The following is an 11854-nucleotide window of genomic DNA, read 5'->3' as shown; positions in this document are numbered from 1 at the left end:
GTCAATTCGAGTCAATTGTAATACGGATCCCCCCAAGTATGACACACATCTACACACCAATATCGTAAACACTCAACTTGATGACATTGATATAGTGTTACTAAAAACAATTATAAAATATTTGTAAAACTAAATCAGAATTCATGTCGTAGCAGGTTTCTTGAACTCGTGCTTGATGAAACGAATGGTGACAAGTAGGTTTTGGGTGAAAAATAATTATTTAGAGTAGTGACATTTTGTGACCAACGAATGCAAATCGATCATGATATTACAATATATGCTTTCGTCAACATAACGACTTGGCGTAGAAACACTTTCATGTTTTTTCAATAACTGGATTCTCGAGACTTGTTACTTGTACCATGTACCATTGGTGACTATAACGGCCATTTTGTATGATAGTATGTTTTAGTTGTATTGTTGTGATGACTCAGCACTTTTCGTTAGCAAAGTGGGTTGATTTGTGTGTAAGATGTAATCCCCGTGCTAGAAAACATATGTACTCTGTTGTTGGAGTAGCTGATTTATTGTTATGACATGGACATATCCTGAAGCCTTGGTTTGTTGTCTTACGAAAGATGAGGTGACCTCGGTGTCGTAAATTGTGTTAACTAAACCCGGATGGATACCACAATTGTGCTGGACTTACGCATGGTATTCGCATACTGCACGCATACAAACTTTTGTGTAAACAACTCTGATGTTTCTGTTGGTACTAGTGCTGTGTTGAACTATTTGGTTCTTAAGACACATGAACACCCATTCATACAATAAAGGTCTTGTGATATCGAAACAGTTTGTAGAGTCTAACCAACCATTCTTTAGTTTCGTAATGCGAGAATATCGAGTAAAGTCAATTACTTAGTGCGATGTTAATATCCTTCGTACTTTTGTAAGAGTTGTGGAGTAACATACCAAGTAACTAGTTGACACAAACAAAATATTGAATGACTGCTAACGCATTGAGTTGATAATCCAAGAGGGTGAAATTTGTTTACTGTTAAACTAACATAACTCGTATCCAGCGAAACAGATACAATCCGGTGATGTGATGTTGGTCAATATCCATTTTGTAAAGATTGAGTAAATCCTCTTCCGTCAGGTGGGTGTGGTTCAAATCAATAGCATGTTACACATAAACATCATTTGTATTGAGGGTGATATTGTTGAGTGATGATGCCGCAACAACACAACAAGTATTATTTTGTATCGTGTGTTTGTGCTTTAGGAATAGCGAAGTGTGTGATATTTTGGATATCTGTGTTCGGCTGAAACTAGGGTTGTCCTTGGGTCTTGTGTTGGGTAAATCAGAACTATGTCTAGAATTCAAGCACGTCCAAGTAACGTCTTTTAGTGACAGAGTATTGTGATGACATTTACTTTAGCGAATGACAACGGAAAAATTTCCAATTTCTCTGATCGTGTGTGTGTGTGTGTGTGTGTGTGTGTGTGTGTGTGTGTGTGTGTGTGTGTGTGTGTGTTTTACAAATAATTCCAGTACACCCAACTATAGGATACATTTAGTAAACATCGTGCAAATTGTTTCTTTGTGATGGTAACGACTTTCGGCGGCTTAGTTTCATGTCGGGAATTATTATTTGAGGGTTCAAAAACAATTTCAATCAATACTAGAAATGAACAACAATGCAAAACACGTTTAGCAAATAACAGTGTAGCAAGTACTTTTTTGATATTACGAGTGTTGGATACTAGACACTTCTAGTTGAATTGGATGCATCTAACAAACATATCACAATTTACTTTTACAATAATCAAAGTCTTAGAGTGTATAACCTCGCGATATTTTACATTTAGCACGCACAATGGGGAGTTACTGAAATGATTAAGAATTGATCGCTAGCTTCGAACGGTACTCGATACTCAAAGTGATATTTTCACACTCTGTAAAGTGCATATGTTTCAATTCTCTGTCGCAAATTCCGACAGTAACGACATTGATGTTAAATACTCACCCGTGGTTATTGTAAGTGAATCCTAAACATCGCAACAGTCGGTATGGAAATCGAACGCGTGCGTACTTTTAGATAGGTGACACTAACAAGTTTATTACACCCGTGAAATACTCTGAAACGTCGATTCGTGATTGTGTTAGCTATATTCATCTTCCATATCTGTGGACACAAAGATATCTTGACTTTGGTTACAACTCACTCGAAACGAATTGTCGCGGGTAATCTAGAAAAGCACAAGTCGAAGACGAATGATTTGATTTCAATAAACTAAAAAAAAAAATTCCTTTTGTTTTGATGTTGGATTTAATACAATTTGTATGACTATACCGAATTCGAATCCGAAAGTGCAATGTTACTTTAGTAGAAAAATTGGATGACTCGCATTTTGATATTGATAGATGTGTAGAATAATATGACTAGTTTATAAAATCTCGGTAATGTTTTTTTCGTCATGTCTGTGATCAACAAATATGTGATCAAGTCTTACCATTCGATATTAACTTTCGCAGTCGGTGTAATTTGTTGAAGTAACAATACCGACGAGTTCAATAATATTCCCCATCGATGCATTCGAATAATCCGTCAGCTGCAAGCGGATTTAAAACTTGATGGTGTTTCGCGGTTAACTCAAGTCAGTGGTCGTGTTTGTGTTGATTTCAGGAATGATCATGACGAGTTGCCTGGGTAGATTAGTTAATGTGGTTGTAACTACGACCGTACAGAGTTACTGACACCCCAATATCTTTTACGCTGTAATATACGGATTTATTTGTGATAAATTAATTCTCAGTTATTGTTCAGACATTCAAATCTCGTATACTCAAAATATAATATGTCCAAGTCAAATCGTATATGCGCCGATTAGTAAATACTTTGTCTTCAGAATAGTAACAACCTTTACAATTGAATAAAAAGATAGAGCATACGAATACAACCAGGATGAATTAATTCAAATTTGTGAGTTGTAATGATATAATGAAGTAAGTGAAACTAGATTTTTAACAATTGTTAATGTTGTGAATAATTCTTTTGAGTTTGAAATGTAGCTGGATCAAAGTTGGTAGTCATGTTTGTCAATACTATTTCAATTCACACAATGTCAAAGTCCAAATATTTCATTCTGGATTATTTGGATTTACCTTTAGTACATCCCGCGAATGGATTTAAAGTTGGCAAATTACTAAAATGATTGAATAATATCGGGTCAGAGATAGTTGGTATTGATTCTATAAGTGTTAAAAGAGCGGCGTGGAATGTGTGAATGATCCGATGAGGGTGAATGTTGGCGTCAGTAATATTCAGGTTACGTTCGATTCAACAGATCGCGTTAATAGGATTTGAGTTGGGTCGAATCAATACATTCAAATACGATTCAACTTGATTTGTGTAGTGAGTTACACTGATGACTCCCACTTTATCAAACGATATGACATCGAACAGCGTCAACACTATGCAAGTCGGAGCAACTTCAAATTTTCACGTCGGTGTCAAATTCGTCTCATCACCCAAAAGAGGTGGCGTTAGCCAATATCTCAAAGGTATATTCATCGACGGCAATAACGAAGAGATATCTTTCACGTGTTTCAATCGTGAATTGTTCGGGGTCATTGAGAAAGCATTCTCCAAACGAAAAAAACTCATGGTCAAATCCGGTTGGGTCCAAATTGATAAATTTACCGGAAAACCCGCTGTATTACTTGGTCGGGCTTCGTCAGTAACTCTACATGGAAAATCGAGACATACGACTGAAGAATACCCATTATTGACCTGTGAATCGGTATACGGAAATAAAGATGAATACGTCTCGATCGCCGCTACTTGTGTTTCTCGAGAGGAGAAGATGGTCAATTCTGGTGCCGGAAAGGAGTTGAAATTATACAGTTTTACATTGAAGGATGATACTGGCGAGGTGGTTTTGGATCAATGGAACAAAGCCTCGCTCGTACCCGAGAAGAAATATCAACTCACTCGTGTTAAAAACTGTGTCGGCAGCTTGAAAATCGATCCGTTAACTAGACTTGTTGAATTGAAAGAATAGTTTGCATATTTGTATACCACAATACAATATTTCATTTCGCGTAAAATGTATGACCTATGTGATTCGACAACTGGGTTAGCGCGGTGTTGTTCTACTGATCGAGGTGTGAAAATTGTGCTATCGCGTTGAAGTTGCGACTGTGAACAGCAGACTATTCTGTAGGCGCGAAACAGCGAATAAGCCGAAAGTATTATTCAGCTAGCAATCAATAGCGAGGAAAGAGAACACGATCGGTCATTTGACACGACTAAACTACGACATCATATATCATAATTTACGATCAAACTATTTCACACTGACTGGTCTAGTGTAATAATCGATAGTAGCACACAGCTGGACGGGAAATAATTCAGCGCGCAGGTCATTCGGAATATAGATCGCACTGCTTAATCCTCTTGCAAGCCGCGTTTCCGTTTGTGCGGTTATTGTTGGTGACTATTCAACACCACGCGAGAGATGGTTGAAAGTGCGAATCACGACCGCACCCATAAGAACACATGGTGAATTAGTAGAGACCGTGTAATAATAGACGACGATATACACATTAACAAAGGTTCATTCACATGACTATTTACTTGATACATATTCAACACGAAGTACGACATGCCAACAACGAGCCGCGTGCGACCGCTGTCTATGCTGCAAAGGGTTACCGTGCGACCACAAGACACAATAGCCGCTTGCCACCGCCACCATAAAACGCAATAGCCGCTCACCACCCCCGCCATAAGACACAATAGCCGCTCACCACCCCCGGTTTTCCAGCCGCTCACGACCCCCGCCATAAGAAATAAGAGCCGCTCACCACCCCCGCCATAAGACACAATGGCACCATGCCACCCCCGCCATAAGACATAAGGGTCACCATGCCACCCCCGGTTTCTCGGCACCATGCCACCCCGCCCATAAGAACCCCTGCCACCGGTTGACCGATCTATATAACTACTAGTATGCTGCCAAAGAAAGACCTTGGCCGAAAATTTGTGTATGTGTCCATTGTACACAGCCGCTGTGGATGGTCGCAACGAATAGTCCTCTCAATCTAAGCCTCACAATATAAATGCCCCATAAACTGAGGAAAATGATGCGTCACGTGTAGCAATTACAATTTCTGTGTGCGTCTCACAAATGTTTTCCTTTTTGTTTCTTTACCTTTCTCGTACGAATGGTTGGTGGTTGGAACCCTCACAATAGTCGGTTCCACAGCAATTATACAGATATTTCGTCAAAGGAGCTATTTTTACCCAATATATTTTCAATTTTCAATGGCATCCACTATGACGTCACAATTGACTATTCGTGACGTCATGGCTTTAAAAAAAAACATAAAAAACAATAAAAAACTTGTTTTAAATTAAGGCTTTGTTTTAAACATGTTTGTTCTAAATTGATTTTTGATTTAAATGCAACCCTAAGTATACATGCCCAGTGCAATGTGTGATATGTCAGTGACGTGGGGTCAGGGGAGGCAAGTGAGGCAGTGCCTCACCTGTCTAACAGACTTGGAACACTTTTACTACCAAAATCACGCAACTGGCCTATTTAGCGTTCTAAAATATAGCGTGAAAGGAGAGGTAAGGCATATGTGAGGCACGGCCAGGCCATGACTTACTTGTGATAGCGCAATTTGTCGTAAATATCATAGAATTTATAATAGGGTTACCATACGTTCTTCTTTAGGAGGATTTGTCCTCCTTTACAGCTTTTAGAGCGCTAAGATAGTGGATAAATTCGAGTGAAAATTGGCGTAAATGACGCTAAATAGGAAATTCGTGGTTCGAACGAAAGTGACGACTTTTTATTTTATTTTAGTCGACCAACGGACAATGTGTAAGAAAAAGTGTATTTCGGTATTTGAGCTGGAAGGTTGACTTTGTTTTAGTCAACTGACGACGAGGTGGAAAAATTTGCTATTTTTCAGGATTTTTCTCCGGTATTCCAAGTTTGAAAAAGTGTCCCGATTCCAAAATATGGTAACCACAATTTATAATAACTGGTAGTAATCGAATATAATTGTCGCTCGATAGTCGCACTGATTCCGATTCGACTTCTCAATCTTCAAAGTATTCGGTGGTAACATAACGTTGCGCCACTCGCCTACATTTTAACAGCGACTACAAAGCTACGTTATCAATCAAGAACGTGGATAGCTATGCCATTGCTTGTAATCTTTTTGTTTTTGGTTGGGGTATTCATGGTGTTTGTAGACTAATATGGTCATTTACACCAGGACAATTTCTTCATTTTTATTCCATAACTGCCGACTTGTAGCACGGCCCACTTCTAGGCTTTTATAGGACACCGCTTTCATGGATGAGATGGTGAGGAGGAGCCTAGATAAACCTCGAACACTTAGATGGGAATTCTGGAGACGTAGATCAGGAAGACAATGTGTATTTGAAGACTGCATCGTGATACAGGCGCCGCCATGTCTTCTAGTGTCTTTCATCAATCAATGTATCGTGCAATCCAAGATTTCGTGGCGGGTGCATCGAATTCGGGAGTGATATTGGTCGCCGGCGCGACGCAACTTAAATTTGAGGATTTTGAAACGGAGGTCCGAGCCCCAAATCCTGAAAACGCAACTGCATTAAACTCTCAAAGACAAGTTTATACTACGACAATAATAATGTTACTGGTCGTGCAGATGATTTAATAACATGTTGCTGCAATCTTGATAAATTAAGCACAAAAATAAAAGTTTCGAAAAGATACATATCTTATGCTCAAAAGAGCCATATATGGCTCGCGAGCCATAGGTTCCGACCACTGGTCTGTATTAACTATAGGTGTACCATTCGTCCTCTTTTAAGAGGATTTGTCCTCGTTTTTAACATTTTTGAAAGAAATCCTCGGAGGACGACCAAATGTCCTTTAAGAATTTGTTCCCCTTCTTTGAAAAGTTTGGTTAAATGTATGTTAAACTTCACCTGAGATATAGAAAATTAGTACTCACGTAACGTTCTGCCGGGTATTTCGGGAGCTGAAGCAGAAAGTTGACCTTATTTTTTTTAGTCAACCAACTACAAACTCGGAATAAATTAACCAATTTTTACGGATTTTACTCCGATATTGTAAGTGTAAAAATTTTGTTAAAGTGTCCTCTTTTCAGGTTTCCAAAATTTGCTATCCCTATATTAACGTTTGGGTGACTCCAATATATTTTACTATATAACAGACGGGATGTCACTAATTCACAACATACAATAAAGTAATAATAATACCGGGTCTGCCCGAAGATGTTATAATTATGAATTACGTGCCCAAAATTTTCGAATACATCACCTCAAAAATCAAAACGAATAATAATAATTTGCAATTACCTATATTATTGACGAAATTCAGTCATGAACTTGAAATTTTATTCGCGCTTGGCGCGACTTGACAGTAAATACAATACCACATCAAACGTGTCATCCAGTTGTTGCAAAAAGCCCGATCATGAAAGGTGGTTTTGGGTACTTCGCCCACCATACGTTTAATTATCACTCTATGGGGGCCCAAGACCACCGTTAGATGGAGCACGAAGTGCTGTTTCGATCCTGATTCTATCTGCAACCCACGCTATCATGGTGTTTAAGCGGATAACTATATTGGCAGATCCAACTGTTTAATAAAGAATTGCGAAATAACGATTAGTATCCGTTTCAAGTATAGGGCCTTATGAGAATAAGATAATGTGAACATAAAATTCTGTACACAATCCACTTAATACAGATATTGTGCGCTGCCGCCAAACATCAATACATAGCCTACGTTACTATTTGAAACTAGGCAGAGTGATGATTATTATCCTGATGCGTGGTAGTGGTCCCAAGAGTGTATTTAACTCGATATAAAGCATGCTGGTTTTTCTTACAATCACACTAGTTGCTACTACAAGTAGGCCTACATCGAATATCTATTTACTTCTGCGAATATAACTTGTTACGCAATGAAGACCTATGCGACGCTTATGCTGACTGAAAACTTCGATATATATACAAGTTATACATATATGTTTAATTGTCCATAGGCGCCTAAATGGCTGGCGCCAAATGTTCCTGTCCTGGCAATCTGAATCCCACAAGGCAAATGCCATCCCGCAGAGAAAAAAAATTTCCCAGTGAAGAAATACTAATTTGAAATTGTGTGCATCTTTTAATTTAGTACGTTTAGGCGATTTCAATATCTTTCGACATAGCAGACAGGAGGTCGGAGGTCACGAAATAACATTATGTAACCAAGTCATTATACCAACGGGTCCACCCGAATATGTTCAATAATAACTTACGGGCACCACATTTTCCAAGACACCACACTCAGCTCTACCGGTAAATCTGATTACGTGAGTAGAGAGAGGATAAAAAGATTGATCGCAACCAGGGCCGTAACAGCACTTAGTCAGCCCCCCTCCCAAAAAAAACTTTGGTCTTGGGCCCCCCATAGGGTTATATACCGAGCTTATGGGGGCTTCGCCCCCCAGGCCCCCCTTCGGCCATACACTGTTTATCGCAATTTATCATATTCATTGGGAGTTTGTTTAGTGAATCAGCTTTTGTCGCCTAAGCGCGCGAAGCGCGGAAAATTTCTAGAATCCATGATTGAATCGGTCAGTATGATCGGGAATTGCATATATATTGTTATCAATTTTTATCTTCTCTCTGCTCACGTAATAAGATTTGCCAATAGAGCTGAGTGAGGTGTGTTTGAAAAGGCAGGACCACTCAATAATAATTAAACATCTTCGGGCGTATACCCGTTGGCAGGAACGAAACAGCACCTCGTCAGGCCCCCAAAAACGTGGGTCTTGGGATCCCATAGGGTGATAAAACGACCCTCTCCCCATCACGTTGTTCGCGTTTGTCACGAAATCATCTGTACTGTATTGTGAGCCAGCGCCAAGCGCGAAAATTTTCGATAATTTATGATAAAATCGGCAAATCAGATCGGCGATTGCATATATATTATGCTATCAATTTATTGTCCTCTCTACTCACGTAATTAGATTTACCGGTAGAGCTGAGTGAAGTGTCTTGAAAACGGGAGGGCCAGTAAATAATAATTAAACATCTTTGGGCGGGTGGAGCCGTTGATATGACTTCGTTACATGATGTTATTTCGTGACTTCCAGTCAGCTATATCAAAATATATAGAATCGCCCAAACGTAGGCTTCCAAACTAAGAGACACACACGATTTCAAATTGGTATTTCTTCACTGGCATAAAATTTTTCCCATCGGGATGGTATTTGTCTTGTGAGGTTCAGATTGCAAAGACAGGAACATTCGGTGCCAGTCATGTAGGCGCCTATGGACACAATTAAACCTATATGTATTTTGTATATATAACGAAGTCTTCGGTCAGCATAAGGGCCTCGCTGTGGCCGGTGCTTACCCCGTTCTGATATTGATTTTCAACCGTTAGATGTGCAATGTGCATTGTGCAGTTGCAATCGATTGTATAGTTAGTTTTATTTTGTATAGATATGCAAACCTACTATTAAACAATATGATGATGATAATGTTCTTCATTTTCAACCATGTTTATCGTTTCTGATGAGTCTGCGATGCGAATAAGTACTACATATATTTGATCATATAGTTTAAAGATGTAGGGGCAGTTTAAAATATTTCGTGGATTGCCCTTAAGAATTTGTGAATAATACGATACTTTACTAGAAATCTGTCTTAATTCACTGCAGATTCATTCATTCAGAGTCATTCCTCTCACTCTCTTGATCGACATTGTCGTCATCACATTGATCCAAGTTAGCAGAGCTGTTCCCATCGGTGATATTGGTACCGACTGGACCATCAGCTTCACCAGTTCTCATCATCGATGACATCATCTTCTCTGCTACAACCCAGGTCTACTTCGCACGCTCTAACGTATGCTGATGTATTAGGCAATTCTTCTCCGACGGTGTGTCTGACGTCAGAAATGTGTCGATTCATCCCGTCAACCTAGACCACCACGTCGGCGAAAACTCTGGTAACGACTCCTTTATTCCACGGAGTTATACATCGATAATTTGGTGGCTTCACGACAGGGTTGTAACCAAGTCACAAGGCTACCAGTCCCAAGTCAATCTCAATTTTTTAGTTTTGACTCGAGTCAAGTCGAGTCATTTTCAATTCGTCACCGAGTCAAGTCCGAGTCCAAGTCATCGAGCAGAGGTTCGAGTCCGAATCATGGTGTTATGACTCGAGTCCGAGTCCAAGTCATTGTGTCGACTGCTCGGTTTCCTGATAAAGTCTTGTTAAACCCACTGTTATAACTCTGTTCCGTGATATCGAATGGTTCGCATTTATAATATACTACTTTTCCTCACTTTTAATAGCTTCTGGTCGCATTTTCAAGTACCAGTACCAATAGACGAACTCCCATTAGGGTGGTTATACTTTACTATTCTTCGAAATTACAATGAAACGTCGCTTTTGGACGTCTGACTCTCGAGTCATCTGACTTGGTTCGAGTCATGCGTAATGACTCGAGTCCAAGTCAAGTCAATACACATATCGAGTCGAGTCGAGTCATTTCTGTATTTTGAGCAAATGATTCGAGTCATCATCATCATTGGTTTATTAGCAATTTTATCAGTTCAATACACCACAAAAATGCGATACAATGAAAAGACAGGAAGATGTAGAAGCGACAAGGAGTAGTCTATGCAATCTGACACCCACCTTGGCCTAGGCGATGTAAAGAGGAGGCATGCACACTGAATGAAAGTAAAGAAGATAGTATAGAAAAAGAATGCGACAAGAAATCGGGCGGCATGTCATGGGAAGCGAGATCGATAGGTCAGTCGTGGTCCGGTAATCTTGAGGATGGACTGTATTTATTCAGTAGTAATTGCTTGTGTTTCGACTTGAATGTGGACATGCTCGTCGACTGTCGGATGGCCGGCGGGATACTGTTCCACACATCAGGTCCGGCATATTTGATGGAGCGATGATCTTTTCGGTCGATCATATGATATTTGGACGACGTGGACGCGCGTGTGTTCTACTTGTGCGCTTTTGATACAGAGGTAAAGAAGTCATTGAAATATTCGGGGCAACGACCGCAGTGAAACTGGTACATAAACTTGGCGATTTCTAGTTTCCGCATATCTTCTATGTTTAGGACGCCGAATCTCTTCAGCAGCGACTTATTGGATGGGCAGCCAGGACCCTTTGGGGCCCTAGCTATGATTCGGAGTACTTTATGCTGTAGTTTCTGCAGTGGCTTGAGTGCAGTTTTACTGGCAGCCCCCCAACAGAGGATGCCATAATGTAACTTCGATTGGATTAAGTCAAGTCGAGTCATCAGAAAATCTTGACTCGAGTCATTACAACCCTGCTTCACGAACACGACATCGCCGACTTGGTATGGGTTGGAACGTTTTTGCCGATCCCGCCTCTTTCTGGTTTCACGGATTGCTGAAGATGGTGTGCAACTTTGCATTTATTCATAGGTTAAATACCGTAATAAATGATCAAACTGAAATACAAAAGATGTCCGAGGGGCAAAACAGTCCGAACTCACCCCAGACACGATGTTCGAATGGCAACACAGTCCGAACACACCCAAGACATGATGTCGGAACACACCCCAGACATGATGTTTACACACACCCTAGAATGTCCGAACATACCCTACTACTTCTGCATTTCCACGTGCAAATGAAGTGTGCTCTTGAAACTGCAATTTCATCACTTTACAGCCTTAAAACCAAAATCAAACAGCTATGAACGAGGTCTCCTTGAAGCAACCTTTCATTTAAGATCCTATTTTCCAAAATACTTTAATAAGATTTTGAGCAATCCGCAGTCTAAATCGTGTAACGCCTGACTGATTTTAGACCATTTACCAAATT

The sequence above is a fragment of the Botryllus schlosseri genome, chromosome 14 (assembly GCF_051294905.1).
Source record: "Botryllus schlosseri isolate E-star chromosome 14, Bs_hap1, whole genome shotgun sequence".
Taxonomy (NCBI): Eukaryota; Metazoa; Chordata; class Ascidiacea; order Stolidobranchia; family Styelidae; genus Botryllus; species Botryllus schlosseri.
This window is presented reverse-complemented; position numbering follows the sequence as displayed.